We start from the raw sequence: 13,006 nt of genomic DNA, 5'->3' as shown, positions 1-13,006 counted from the left end.
TTAACAGGCCCTGCCTCTTGTCAGCCCCCCAGCCTTGACTCTCTAAGAAGACAAGGAAAAACTCCCAAAAAAACCTTAAAGGGAAAAAATGGAAGAAACCTTGGGAAAGGCAGTTCAAAGAGAGACCCCTTTCCAGGTAGGCTGGGCGTGCAGTGGGTGTCAAAAAGAAGGGGGTCAATACAACACAATACACAGAACAGAACAAATCCTCAATACAGTATAAAAATAAAAATTTTACAAGTATGCAAGACCAGAATTTAACAGTAGATGATATCCCATAATATTATTTGGATTTGTTTAGAGTCCTGGAGACCTCAGCCATCAAGCTGCCTCCCCCTATTGGCCATTCCACAACTGAAACACTGCTGGGCCAGCCAATCCAATGAAAGGATCCCTCTACTCCACAATTCCTGCAATCCTCAATCAGGGATGCCTTTACCTTAGGCAGGCATTACAACTTGGCAGGTGGGCCGTGGCACCAAGTGCCACATTTGAGTACCGAGAAGAGAAACAGAATAGGTGAGGGTTAGTAACAAATTATAACTATCTTCTTGCTAATGTTTTAGTGCTAATAACTAACAACAGAGATGCAGTCTGCACAGTTAATCAGCAGCTCTAGTCAGGGTGTGCTAAACTGAAGTAGTGAGTCTTCAGCCGGGATTTGAAAGCTGAGACCGAAGGGGCATCTCTTATAGTAGCAGGCAGACCATTCTACGGTTTAGGGGCCCTGTAATCTAAAAGCTCGACCTCCGACTGTTATTTTTTTAATCCTTGGAATCATAAGCAGACCGACATCCTGAGATCTTAATGTGCACTCTGGTTTGTAAGTCATGATAAGTTCAGACAAGTAAGCCGGACAGGAGGAATTTGAAATCTGCACCCACAGCTCAAGTCTGTGGCTGAAAATCACTAGAAACATCCGGTAATGTGGTGAGGTCTTAAGAGACGATAACAAAGAGACGTTGACTGGGAGAGGACAGCCATCTGTCCATTTGGGTAAACTGGAAACCATAACCACCTCAAAGAGGATCCAGATACAAAGGCCTTATGATGTGAGAAGCCATTTCATCCACACAAGCTTCCCTGCATTGTCCATCAGCTGTCCATTGCTTGCAGATTCTGGACGGGTGGCCTCTCCAGTATGAGAGAAGCTGCATAAAGAGAGAAATGAGCAGCCGTCAAAGCAAAGTCCTGTTTGCCCAGAAAGACAAAGAGTAAAGGAGGAAGTGAGTGGCAGGACGCCAAAATCCATCGCAATTCAATTTGCGAGGCAGGACCAACGACAGAGGGGCTCCATCTGGAAAGGATCCGTCCTGAGGAACCCAACACTGAAAACAAAACAGCAGTAGGCTGGTCAAGGTGGAGAGGGAGCCGTCCATCTGAGCAGACTGATACCACATGGACATGGAATGCAAGTATCAGAAATGTTAAGGACCACGGACACATGGTGGAGAGCTGGACTTTAGGGACCTCCAAATCTCGACTCGAGGTTATTTTGGACGGAATGGATGGATGAGCTGTTTGTCATCACAGTTGTCCTTATGTCACCCTCATTACTTTTGAAGTCCTTCTTTGACACTTTTATGGAGGCGACAGTCGTTCTTTCTTTCCCGATGTCTCACACAGTTGATCAGATCTCCTGGATGAAAATCTCAAATGACTGAGTGGACCCCTAAGCCCAAAGCCCTGACTAATCAGCTGCAAATCGGCTCAGCCTCTGAGGTCAATGGAAGTGCAGTGAGGTGATCTGTAGGCTCCCAACAAAGCACAGACTCCCTCAGTGAGGGTTTAGACATCTACCACCATTTTCCCCCTCAACTAAGGAGCTCCTGAGGGGTGGGAGTTTGTTTAAAGGATGTCACAGCATGCTGCCACCATTTGTCGGGTGCTTCTGCTCCAATGAAAAATTTCAGAGCAGCTGGGCAAGTCTTGGTAGGCTGGAGTTATGCCAGCTCTGGTCCACCAGGTTGCGCCATACTAAAGCATTTCTTTGGACAAAGACTGTTAGTGGGTCAGAAGTGAGGGGACCAGGGTTCAGACTTGGCACAGAGAGCACTGTGCCAGCTTGGCAAGGTCTTTAATGAAGGCTGACATGGGACATCATCAACAACACCTATGCAGTCGCGGCTGGCAGTGAAGCTCCAACTTCATCTTCATGAGCAGCTCCAAGAAGATGCCACCTAAATGATAAATGGAGGAGCCAATGGTGATAACCCTTTGCACTGAAAGGAGCCACGTAAAGTGGGTAAGTTGCAGGGAGGTCTTAAAATGCTTTAGGACAGAGTGAGTCTTTAAGAGGGAGCTGAAGGAAAGACAAGGTGTGACATGTTAGCTTGATCTTTGATGGTGCAAGAAAAGATGGATGGGAGGATGAAGCAACAACTGACTTCAAATGAAATGAATGGACCAAGAGATGCAAGGCTGGGTTATTGCAGGAATGAGAAAATGAACGGGCTGACCAGAGAAGGGAGGGATGGACGTGCAGATCTGTGGAGCAATGGTGGAATTCCAAAAGAGACCTGTGGGCAAATACATGGCAGATGAAGAAATCGATGGAGGAATGAAGTGAGAAATGGAGAAAGGGAAGGGTGTGCTGGAACATCTGTGAACTGATGGACGGGTAAGAGAGAGATGAACGCAGAATTCACCAACCGGTGGAAAAAAATGAATGGATGGGAGGATTGAAAGGATTAGGAGAAAGAATTAAAGAAATGGATGTAAGAAAATGGATGGATGATTAGTAGGGATGGACTGACAATGGCCTGGTGGGATGTGTGTGCAGCTTGATGACAAGAGAAATATGTGGGTAGACTTTTGGGCATCATCATAGGAAGACACTGAGACATCAATGGAGGAATTGTCCACCTATTTTTGTATTTGTATAATGTTGACTGTTTGGTCATTGCTGACCACCCCATCCATCACCTCCATGATGTCTCTATCAGTTTGTCTGCTCTCGTGAGTCCAGAATGTGTACTTTTTCATAGATTGGATTCCATAATTGCTGAAACTCCTAGTTGGGTTGGCACCATGAGTGCTACTTCTTGGCATGTCCTAGGATGATGTGGCTTCATCATGAGATGTTTAATCCACCGTCAATTAACAAAAAAACTAAACATATTGACCAGCATCTGCAGGAGGGCGTCCGTGTAGGAGGAGACTGAGGCTCACAGACATCACAGTGGTGGGATCTGATGATGTTATAAAGCTGATTCATTCAACTTTGATTTAAAATGGTTACAAATCACAGCACTGGATTGACAGGGAAGCCTGAAATTCCCATTACATTATCATGAACTGGACTTGAATAGACGTCAAGAAACGGCCGTCCCCTTCTACCGTATTCTGAACTCCACATACGCCATAAAATTGTACTTCATTCGGTTTCATTGTGGCTCATTTCTGTCACACTGGGGATGTCAGCCTACACAACTGTGGGTCACAGGAGTAGCACACTACAACTCGAGTCTGGGGCTCGGAGTCTCTGGAAACATCACGTAAGTCTGTAGGTGATACCAAGATAGGTGGATTAGCAGATAATTTGGAATCTGTTGAATCATCACAGAAGGACTTGGACAGCATACAGGCTTGAGCAGATGAAATTAAATGTCAGTACATGTAAAGTACTACACATAGGAAGTACAAATGTGAGGTTTGAGTACACAATGGGCGGTCGGAAAATCGAGAGTCCACCTTATGAGAAGGATTTAGGAGTCATAGTGGACTCTAAGCTATCAACTGCCAGACAGTGTTCAGAAGCCATTAAGAAGGCTAACAGAAAGTCAGGTTATATAGCGCCTTGATGTGTGGAGTACAAGTCACAGGAGGTTCTCCTCAAGCTTTATAACACACTAATGAGGCCTCATCTGGAGTCCTGTGTGCAGTTTTGGTCTCCAGGCTAAAAAAAGGACATAGCAGCGCTAGAGAAGGTCCAGAGAAGAGCAGCAGGGCTGATTCAGGGCTACAGGGGATGAGTTATGAGGAAAGATGAAGATTTGAGCCTTTTCAGTTTATGTAAAAGACTATCAAGAGGATACATGATTGAAGTGTTCAACATTTTGAAGGTGATTAGTCCAGTGGATTAGAACTGTTATTTAAAATGAGTTCATCAAGAACACGGGGACACAGTAGGAAACTTGTTAAAGGGTAAATTTCGCAAAAAAACACAAAGAATGATAGACACTTGGAATAAGCGACCAAGTAGTGTGGTAGACTGTAAGACGTCAGGGACTTTCAAAACTCGACTTGATGTTATATTGGACAAGTTAAGTGGATAGGCCTGGCGAGTTTTGTTGGGCTGAATGGCCCGTTCTCGTCTACAGTGTTCTAAAGTTCTAATGTAACGTGACGAGGCCTTAAGAGATGCTGACTGGGAGAGGATGGCCATCTGTCCAGTTGCGTAAATATCTATGGGAAGAAACCGAAACCGAGTTGCTCATCACAATTAACTAACAACATGCCGGTGCTGTGGTACCGTTGGCTCTTTCAAAAGTGGAAGTTTTTGCATTGGTAACAAATGGCATCACTTCATTTCAGAGTTAACGTCACTTACTGTACACCCAGGGCAGTGACACTGCTACCTGCACATCTGAGCCGCACACAGCACACAGCACGCTGCTGTTCGGCGGTCCGTTGGTTACGCGTCATAAAGCATCACAACATAACAGGTCATCAGGTGAGCAGAGCACAGACCGCTAATTGATGCTCAACTTCATTTCACTTGTGATTTCACAACCTTGAAACTCTCTACAAAGAGAATTTCAGAGTTGTGAAACTTTTTTGGGGGGTTGAAAGAAAGGACCATCACTCTTTAAGGGTTTGGCCCACCTTTTGGGACTCATTTAGGTCTAAGTAAAGGGTCCATAGGACAATAGAGACTGTCTTCTGGAAAGTCAACATGGCCACCCATGATGAGATGAAATGACGTACTTTGCGACAAAAAACAGAAATCCAAAGAGGACATGAAGTTGTTATCCAGATTAGCTGACTGCCTGCCCACCTATATGAGGTCCGGCTTTGGTCCTGTGAGAGGAGAACACGCATTCCAGCCAGGAAGGAGGATGGCTTCATACCCAGACGGGAGGCCAGAAAAGAAAGATAAAAGGGACTAGAAAATAAATTTGTGTCCGAATGGCATCAAATGATGGCTGGACTAGCGATAGCTGGGAATCGGGAGCAATTCCATCCCCCTTATGCCAGGTAGGAGCGATCCTCGCATGGGAATCCAGATGAGATGCCCACAGGGGAGCTTGGGATATGAAGTCCAGAAATACAGGGGGACGGATAGAGGGCGCTGTCCAGGGAGGACCTCTCTGCTTTCAGTGTTAGTGCGTCCCAGAAGATACGGCTTAAAAAGCGGGCCACACATGGACTGGAGAGCCAGGAGGCAGTGGGCTACACTCTGGGAGGAGGAAGAAGGAGGAATTGTGATTGCTTTATTTGTGTCGTTTGATGTGTCTTTGGCAGGGGTCATCATTGGAAAGGTGCTGAGTTTGAGTAAATATCTTTTATTTGAACTGGGAATTGTTTGAGGTATTACTGTGTCTGTGGTTTGGGGCTCTCTGCTGCCCTCTTGTGGTTGCAGCCTGATAGGCGTTCTCCTGCTGCCTGATGGGAACTGTAGTCCTCACCTTGGTGCTGTGTTCTGGGTTGCACTCCCTCTCCCAACCCTCTGTTTTAAGTTGGACCAATGGCAGCCAAGTTTTTGGACATCGTTTCAGCCATTTTGGTGTGATTGGCAAACAAATAAACAGCTTATGATTGGATTGTATTAGGTTGTTTGAAGGGATGGATAAAGGGAGAGGTGGCTGGACCAGTGGAGCAGTGGGCTGGGTTATGAATCTCAGGCATGGCTTTTTGGACTTATTCTATAGGGCACTGAGATCTTCAATGGGAGTCCATCATTTCTTTAAGCTTTTCCTTTATTTGCAGTGGATATAAGGTAGGGCCACTGTAGGCAGGTTTATAGGGCCTGATCTATAGCTGGGTGTGCAAGTGAAAAGAAAACGTACTGGATGGAAAGATAGATGGAACTGAGTCGAAGAATAGATGGACTGAAGGAAACATTAGAAGATGTTTGAGGTGGATGAGCCATTGGAGAAAATATTCAATGAATTATAGGTTTAGAAAATTGATGGATAGATGATGGATGGATGGATATGAATGGATAATCCATTGGAGAAAATATTTGATTAATTATGGGTTTAGAAAATGGATCGATCGATGGATGGATAAGCTATTGGAGAAAATATTCAATGTATTATAGATTTAGAAAATGGAAGGATGGATGGATGGATGGATGAAAATTCTGCAAAACGTTGACCGTTTTTGGCATGTGTAAATAAATAGACCAATGAATTTTGGGGAAACGTGGGCAGATGGATGAATGAAAATAGCAATGGACAGGTGAATCTTTGGGGAAAACAAGGATATATCGAGAAGATTTGGTTAAATCTGGAAGGCTGAAATGGCCGGTCAGAATGAGAATGGACGACCTGGATACTCATCATGCGTAAATAACTGGACTAACAAATGATTGGCAGTTACGTTCTTCGATGTTTCTGCTAAGGAGAACAGAAGTTGCGGGTCTCACCAGTCCAAGTGCCATGTCCGAGCTGATTAGCACACGCCAGTAGGGGCTTTGCTGTACTTTGTCATATTAAGGACACTGTAAACCATAAAATGAGGGGGGCTGTGGAGAGTGAATGAGAACAAAAATGAATTAAAGGATGGATAGATGGATGAAGATATGTCTAGTCTGCTGATGGAATGGGATGAAGGAACGAGTAATTGAGGGATGCATTTGTAGATCTTTGAGGAAGTTGACAGATTTCTGTGCAGATGGATAAAAGACTACAGGGACGGATGGATGAATGGATCTGTATATGAATAATGTGTGGATGGACAAGCCGGTAATTGAGTCAGATGAACCAAATGACCTCCTCTTGTTTGTGCCCTTTGTTCTGCTACCCTCAGTGACCTGACGATGTGGGCGTCTCAGCTGGTATTCTGCCCAGAAGTCTTCCTTGTGGCAGATTCCTGTGTGCCGTGGCCATTAAAGCTGCAGGTTCACTCCCTAACGTGTGACGTGCTGCCTGCCGGCACAGCAGTTGTTCATTACTCGAGAAATACCTTAGGATAAAAGGCGCTATATAAAGGAGGGTGGCTGTTTAAGCCTTGACTTGTTTCCGAAGCCGTCTAACGAAAAGACCCAAGAAAAAGTGACTGGCGTAGACGCGATTCCCCCGTGAGGGTGGGCGGATGGCACTCGAATCACAAGCCATTGGCTTCATTAGCTTGGCACAGCTGCAAGGGGGCGGAAGACAAACTGGGCTCGAGACGCTCCGCGCAGGTGCACCGAGGACCCTGGGGGCAGAGCGGGGAATCACACTTACAGATGGCTGAGGACGCGGGGTTTGGCAAGCAGCGCCGCTGAAAATGGACGATCCAGTGCGGAGGGAAACAAAAACAAAACGCGCACACAGACACACTAAGTGGTGCGGGGGGTGGGAGGATTGTGGCCCCCAACGTGCCCCGCCAAGAGTGCCGGAGCTCCGACGGGAGGTCAGCTCGAGAGCAGACGCTTCACAGCTCGTCCGTCTTTTGAAATATTAGAAGAGGATTGAAGGGAGATTAAGTGATCAGCGGCGGGAGAAGAGTGAAGCAGGCTCGGCCGACTTAAACACTGCAGATTTCTTCTAGTTAATCTCGCACGGTGAGCCCCCCCCCGCCCACCCAGACCCAATCTGCCTCGTCAGCCCTTCTTATTCGTCTCTCTACTCTCTCAAAGATCAGACGGAAAGCGCCGCGCGTCCCTCTCATCATCTCATCCCGTCCCGTCCAGTCAGAGCGACAGACAGACAGACTACGTGTGCACGGGGTGGGCGAAGACCTCGTTAAAGTGGGCACTCCTGACAGGCTGACCCGTCTGTACTCTGCCCGGCATGTCCTTTGAGGGAGGGTGATGGCGAGCATTGCCACCAGTACATCATTCATGCAATGTGAGGGCCAGAATGTCAAGAGCACTCTAACCTTTTATTGCAAAGTGGCACACGGGCATACATGTAGATGCCAGTTAAATGAAGGGCATCCATTAATGAACTGGGTAATCTGACTCATTGCTTTTTATATACAGTATTCTGTAAAGCGACTTGTGATGGAATTGGAAAAGGTGCTATACAAAAGAAATAGGATGGGCTCTCACTTGAGAGACCCCGGATTGGGATAATACGGTTTGGAAAGAACGATTGATTGATTGATTGATTGATTGATTGATTGATTGATTGATTGATTGATTGGAAGTGCACTTATTTTGGTGGCCTGTCAGAGAAGGTTCCTTAGATGTGAGCTGAAACAGAACAAGTGAACAACATGAGTGTAGGAGGATGAGGAAGACACCACACTGAAAAAGCAACAGCTTTGGGAAGATGAAAGATAAGCTCTCATCATCAGTGCAGATGAACCAATAGGCCTCTTCTCCCAACCCTCGAACCCAGGTTCAATGACTCCAGGCCTAGCGAGCCAGGGCCAGAACACAGAGGGGCGGTTGGATTTAAGGATGAGGAGTTCGGTAGATGGATGAATGGATGGATAAAGTAGACATTATACAGAGCCAAGAGAACAGGATATGGACCACCAGAGAAGGACAGTAGCAGCCCAGTCTTTGGTGGTTGAACATGCAGGTAGGAATTTCATTACAGTGTGTACACATGACAAAAATGAACCGATGACACAGCATTTTTATCTAAATGGATGGATGGATGATATAATAAACACTACAAGTTGCTAACAATTCCTCATGCCAAGGACACAATGATCAAGAAGAGGAAATCCTTATCATGTCATCAATCCAAAGAAAAAAGGGACCATCCTGAGGTTAAACAGAGAAGAAAGCTGCCCTAATTAAAAAGAGCAAGTTGCCATTTGTCCATGAAGAGAACAGATCTACCACAAACCCTAGCAGAGGAGACCACACCACCACCACAGAGTTACTAATAGATACAGCAGAGAAGAAAATGATCAAACGTACAGTGGGAGAGGGAATATACAATGACCACAGAGAAAATAGGGTCTCCAGGTAGCATAACAAGGGAGGAAACACCATAGTCTGTAGGAGAAGGGAAAACCACCTTTGGTCTATGAGGAGATGGGCTACTCAGAAACCTGCAGAAAGGAGGGCACCGTCAGTCAAGCAAGAGAAGGAATCTGTGATCACTACACAGAGAAGGAGTAGGCGCCCTCAGCTATAGCAGCCATGATAGCTACTGGAGCTTCTTGAAGGTCAAAAGATAGAATAGGCAAAAGCAGCGAATCTGAGTTTGGTTCATAAAGAGGATGGTTAAACCATGAACATTTAGAAGACAGGACCAAAACAGAATAGAAGAAGCCACTGCCAGGTATAGCAAAGGAGCAATAATAATAATCCATTATCCAACCCGCTATATCCTAACTATAGGGTCACAGGGGTCTGCTGGAGCCAATCCCAGCCAACACAGGGTGCAAGGAAGGAAGCAAACCCAAGCCTACCACAGGGCACGCACACACACACTAGGGACAATTTAGAATCGCCAATTCACCAACCTGCATATCTTTGGACTGTGGGAGGAAACCCACACAGACACGTGGAGAACATGCAAACTCCATGCAGGGAGGACCCGGGAAGCGAACCCAGGTCTCCTAACTGTGAGGCAGCAGCGCTACCACTGTGCCACTGTGCCAACTAATAATAATAATAATACTTTACATATACATAGCACGTTTCTCAATCACCAGTCATTATGCAGACAAGAAGGAGCCAACATCCACAGAGGAGAAGGAAGGCACAACAGAGAAGTAAGCCATCATCAGTCAACATCCATCCATTTTCAATCTCTCTTATACTGGGCAAAGTTGGGGTGGAGCTGGAGAGCATCCCAGCAAGCACTGGGCACAAGGCAGGAACAACCCAGAGAAGAGAAGTCTTCAGTCACTTAAGATAGAAGGACAAGCCACAGAGAACAAGGAGTCACCACCAGGCATGAAGAGGTGGAAGTCATTACTGATTCATGCACTGCAGGGATTCACCATAATTCACAGTGAAGTAGGAGGCCACATTTGGTGCATGAAGAGGAGGATTTGAATATGAAAGAAGCCACAATGGCATCACCCTGAAGACACTATAATCAACACTGGGGAAGGACCTAGAGCCAGGGAATTCAAGGAAGATACCATAGGGATGATGAAGAAGAGGAGGCTGCCATCAGGACTGAAAGATGTGAATCTGTCCTTAAAGAAGAGAAAGAAAGACACCACAATCTGAAGAATAGGAGAGCACCATCTTTAGATTGAAGAGGTGAAAGACACCAAAATCCAGAAGAGGGTTTCATCTTTAGTTAAGAAGTAAGAAGCTCGTGAACAGGAGAATAGATAGATAGATAGATAGATAGATAGATAGATAGATAGATAGATAGATAGATAGATAGATAGATAGATAGATAGATAGATAGATAGATAGATAGAAAAGGCACTATATAATTAATAGATAGATAGATAGATAGATAGATAGATAGATAGATAGATAGATAGATAGATAGATAGATAGATAGATAGATAGATAGATAGATAGATAGATAGAAGGCTGGGAAGGATGGCTGGGAAGGATCACATGGGGTGGTCAGTCAACCCAACCTGACTGTGCTTGGGATTTGGGATCAAAAATGGACTCCCTGGAGAAGAACAAACGGGGGGGACAGGAGGACTGCAGACAAACTGCTGGGTCCATATGGCAGCAGCTGCTCCAGAAGACAAACTCTAATTATTCATAGATGAACAAGGAGACACATTCACGGGGGCTCCATTGTGTCAGAAGATGCATCAAACTTCAGGTCGACATCCCGATAAAGCTTTGAACCCCAGGTGCTCACAGTGCACCCCATTCACTACTCTTATGGTCACCTCATTAGGTTTTGGTGCCTTCCAATGTTGCTTGGTGGTCTGCTCCCAACATGAGGGAGGCTCAGAGGCTTTTATGAAGAATTCATGTAAATGAGCAGCACCACAAAATGACCAGTTTAGTGGTGCAAAGGCTAGTGCTGCTACCTCAGCGCTCCAATGGCCTGGATTCCAATTTCATCTCTGCGTGTCCTCCAGGTGTCTGCATGGGCTTTTCTTCAGGTGCTCCACTTTGTCCTTTTAATGGTTTTGTGTCTCAAACGTGTGTGTGTGTGTGTGCCCTGCAATGTACTGGCATAGGAAAGGCTTAGAACGCATTGGTTTAAAAGTGTTCAGTAATGGATAGATGGACATTTTAATGTGGGAGGCATGGTGGCACAGTGGTTCGTGCTGTTGTTTCAAAGCTCCAAGGACAAGGACTCCCAGCTCGCTCTGTGCTTCTTTGTAGCTTACATCCTCCATGGGGTTTCTCTTCAGGATGCCTCTCACATACCAAACACATGCTAGTTATGGTGACTGTTAGCTTAGCCTGGCATGAGTGAGTGTGGCTGTGATCATGTGCCGTGGGGTAAGCTGGCTCATCTACAGCTGGCTGGTGCCTTCAAACTGACAATGACAGGGTAGTGTCAAACTCTACATAATCCATCCATCCATCCATTATCCAACCCACTATATCCTAACTACAGGGTCACAGGCGTCAGCTGGAGCCAATCCCGGCCAACACAGGGGACAAGGCAGGAAACAAACACCGGGCAGGATGCCAGCCCACCACAGACTCTACATAACCACATAGCCAAAAAAGGGGGTTCAGAAAATAGAAGTGTGGACATCAGAAAAGAGACTTACTTGAGGTCACAAGGCCAGGATCTGAACCCACAAAGTCCAAAGCCTTAACCACTACACCACACCACCTGAAGGGGGTCATAGCAGTCGGGCAGGGAACTGTGAAGTCAGAAGCAGGGGACCTTTGGAAAGTCAGACACCCCACCCAAACATGGAAATAAAACAGTTAATGAGAGGAAAGGGGGGCCAGCGGCTTGAAAGTGGGATGGGAACTGAGTTAAGTAATGTGGGGCTCAAAAACAAAGAGCACGTGAAATTGATGTCTTCCTGTTCTATAAGGTCCTGTTCAATTCATCATAATAACTATTAATAGTGGCTCTAAAATCCGTACTGACCCCAACTCTCTCTTCTGTTTCTTTTTCCAGTTTCTTTGTGGTGGCGGCCTGTGCCACGACCACCTACTCAAAGCATCATGATGCTCCAACATTGAAAGACTGAAAGCCAGAAGTCTACGTGACCATCATCATCAGGTCCTTCCATGAAAACCCTAAATACAAAGAGGACTGTTTGACTTATGTTAGGTAGATTGCCCAGAGGGGACTGGGTGGTCTCGTGGTCTGGGACCCCTACAGATTTTATTTTTTTCTCCAGCTTTTGGAGTTGTTTTTTTGTTTTTTCTGTCCACCCTGGCCATCGGACCTTACTTATTCTATGTTAATTAATGTTGACTTATGTTTATTTTTTATTGTGTCTTCTATTTTTCTATTCATTTTGTAAAGCACTTTGAGCTACATTTTTTTTGTATAAATATGTGCTATATAAATAAATGTTGATTGATTGATTGATTGAAGAAAGGGGAGCTAATGGGGGGTACAAGGCCATGGGGTTACAGACAGCACATACATTTAGCCATGGAGGCAGTCTAAGCTAAATATGGATACAAGGGTCAACATTTAAAATGTCCACAAGCACTGCTATCATAAAACACAAATACGGAGCGAGAGATGTGAGGCAAACATGAAGAAATGAGCAATAGATAGATAGATAGATAGATAGATAGATAGATAGATAGATAGATAGAAAAAGCACTATATAATTAATAGATAGATAGATAGATATTTTTTTTTTTATTTTTAAAAACAAACTTTATTGACAAAAACATCAAATATACAACTTACACATTATAAATATATTTACATGTTCATTTTTTTTTTTGAAAAAACACAAATGAACCAAACAAACCCCCTAAAAAACAAACCGCAGTTCCTCATTATCACAGTCACACAGTACACTA

At 45.1% G+C, this 13,006-nt stretch overlaps 1 protein-coding gene across 2 annotated transcripts in view; it reads right to left on the bottom strand.

Annotated features, from left to right (window-relative positions):
* tle2b (TLE family member 2, transcriptional corepressor b) overlaps positions 1-13,006 on the bottom strand; it is a 109,719-nt gene that overhangs the window by 94,710 nt on the left and 2,003 nt on the right. The gene's annotated exons all lie outside the window — the stretch shown is intronic.

The sequence above is a fragment of the Polypterus senegalus genome, chromosome 10, assembly GCF_016835505.1.
Source record: "Polypterus senegalus isolate Bchr_013 chromosome 10, ASM1683550v1, whole genome shotgun sequence".
NCBI classification, from domain to species: Eukaryota; Metazoa; Chordata; class Cladistia; order Polypteriformes; family Polypteridae; genus Polypterus; species Polypterus senegalus.
This window is presented reverse-complemented; position numbering and strand designations above follow the sequence as displayed.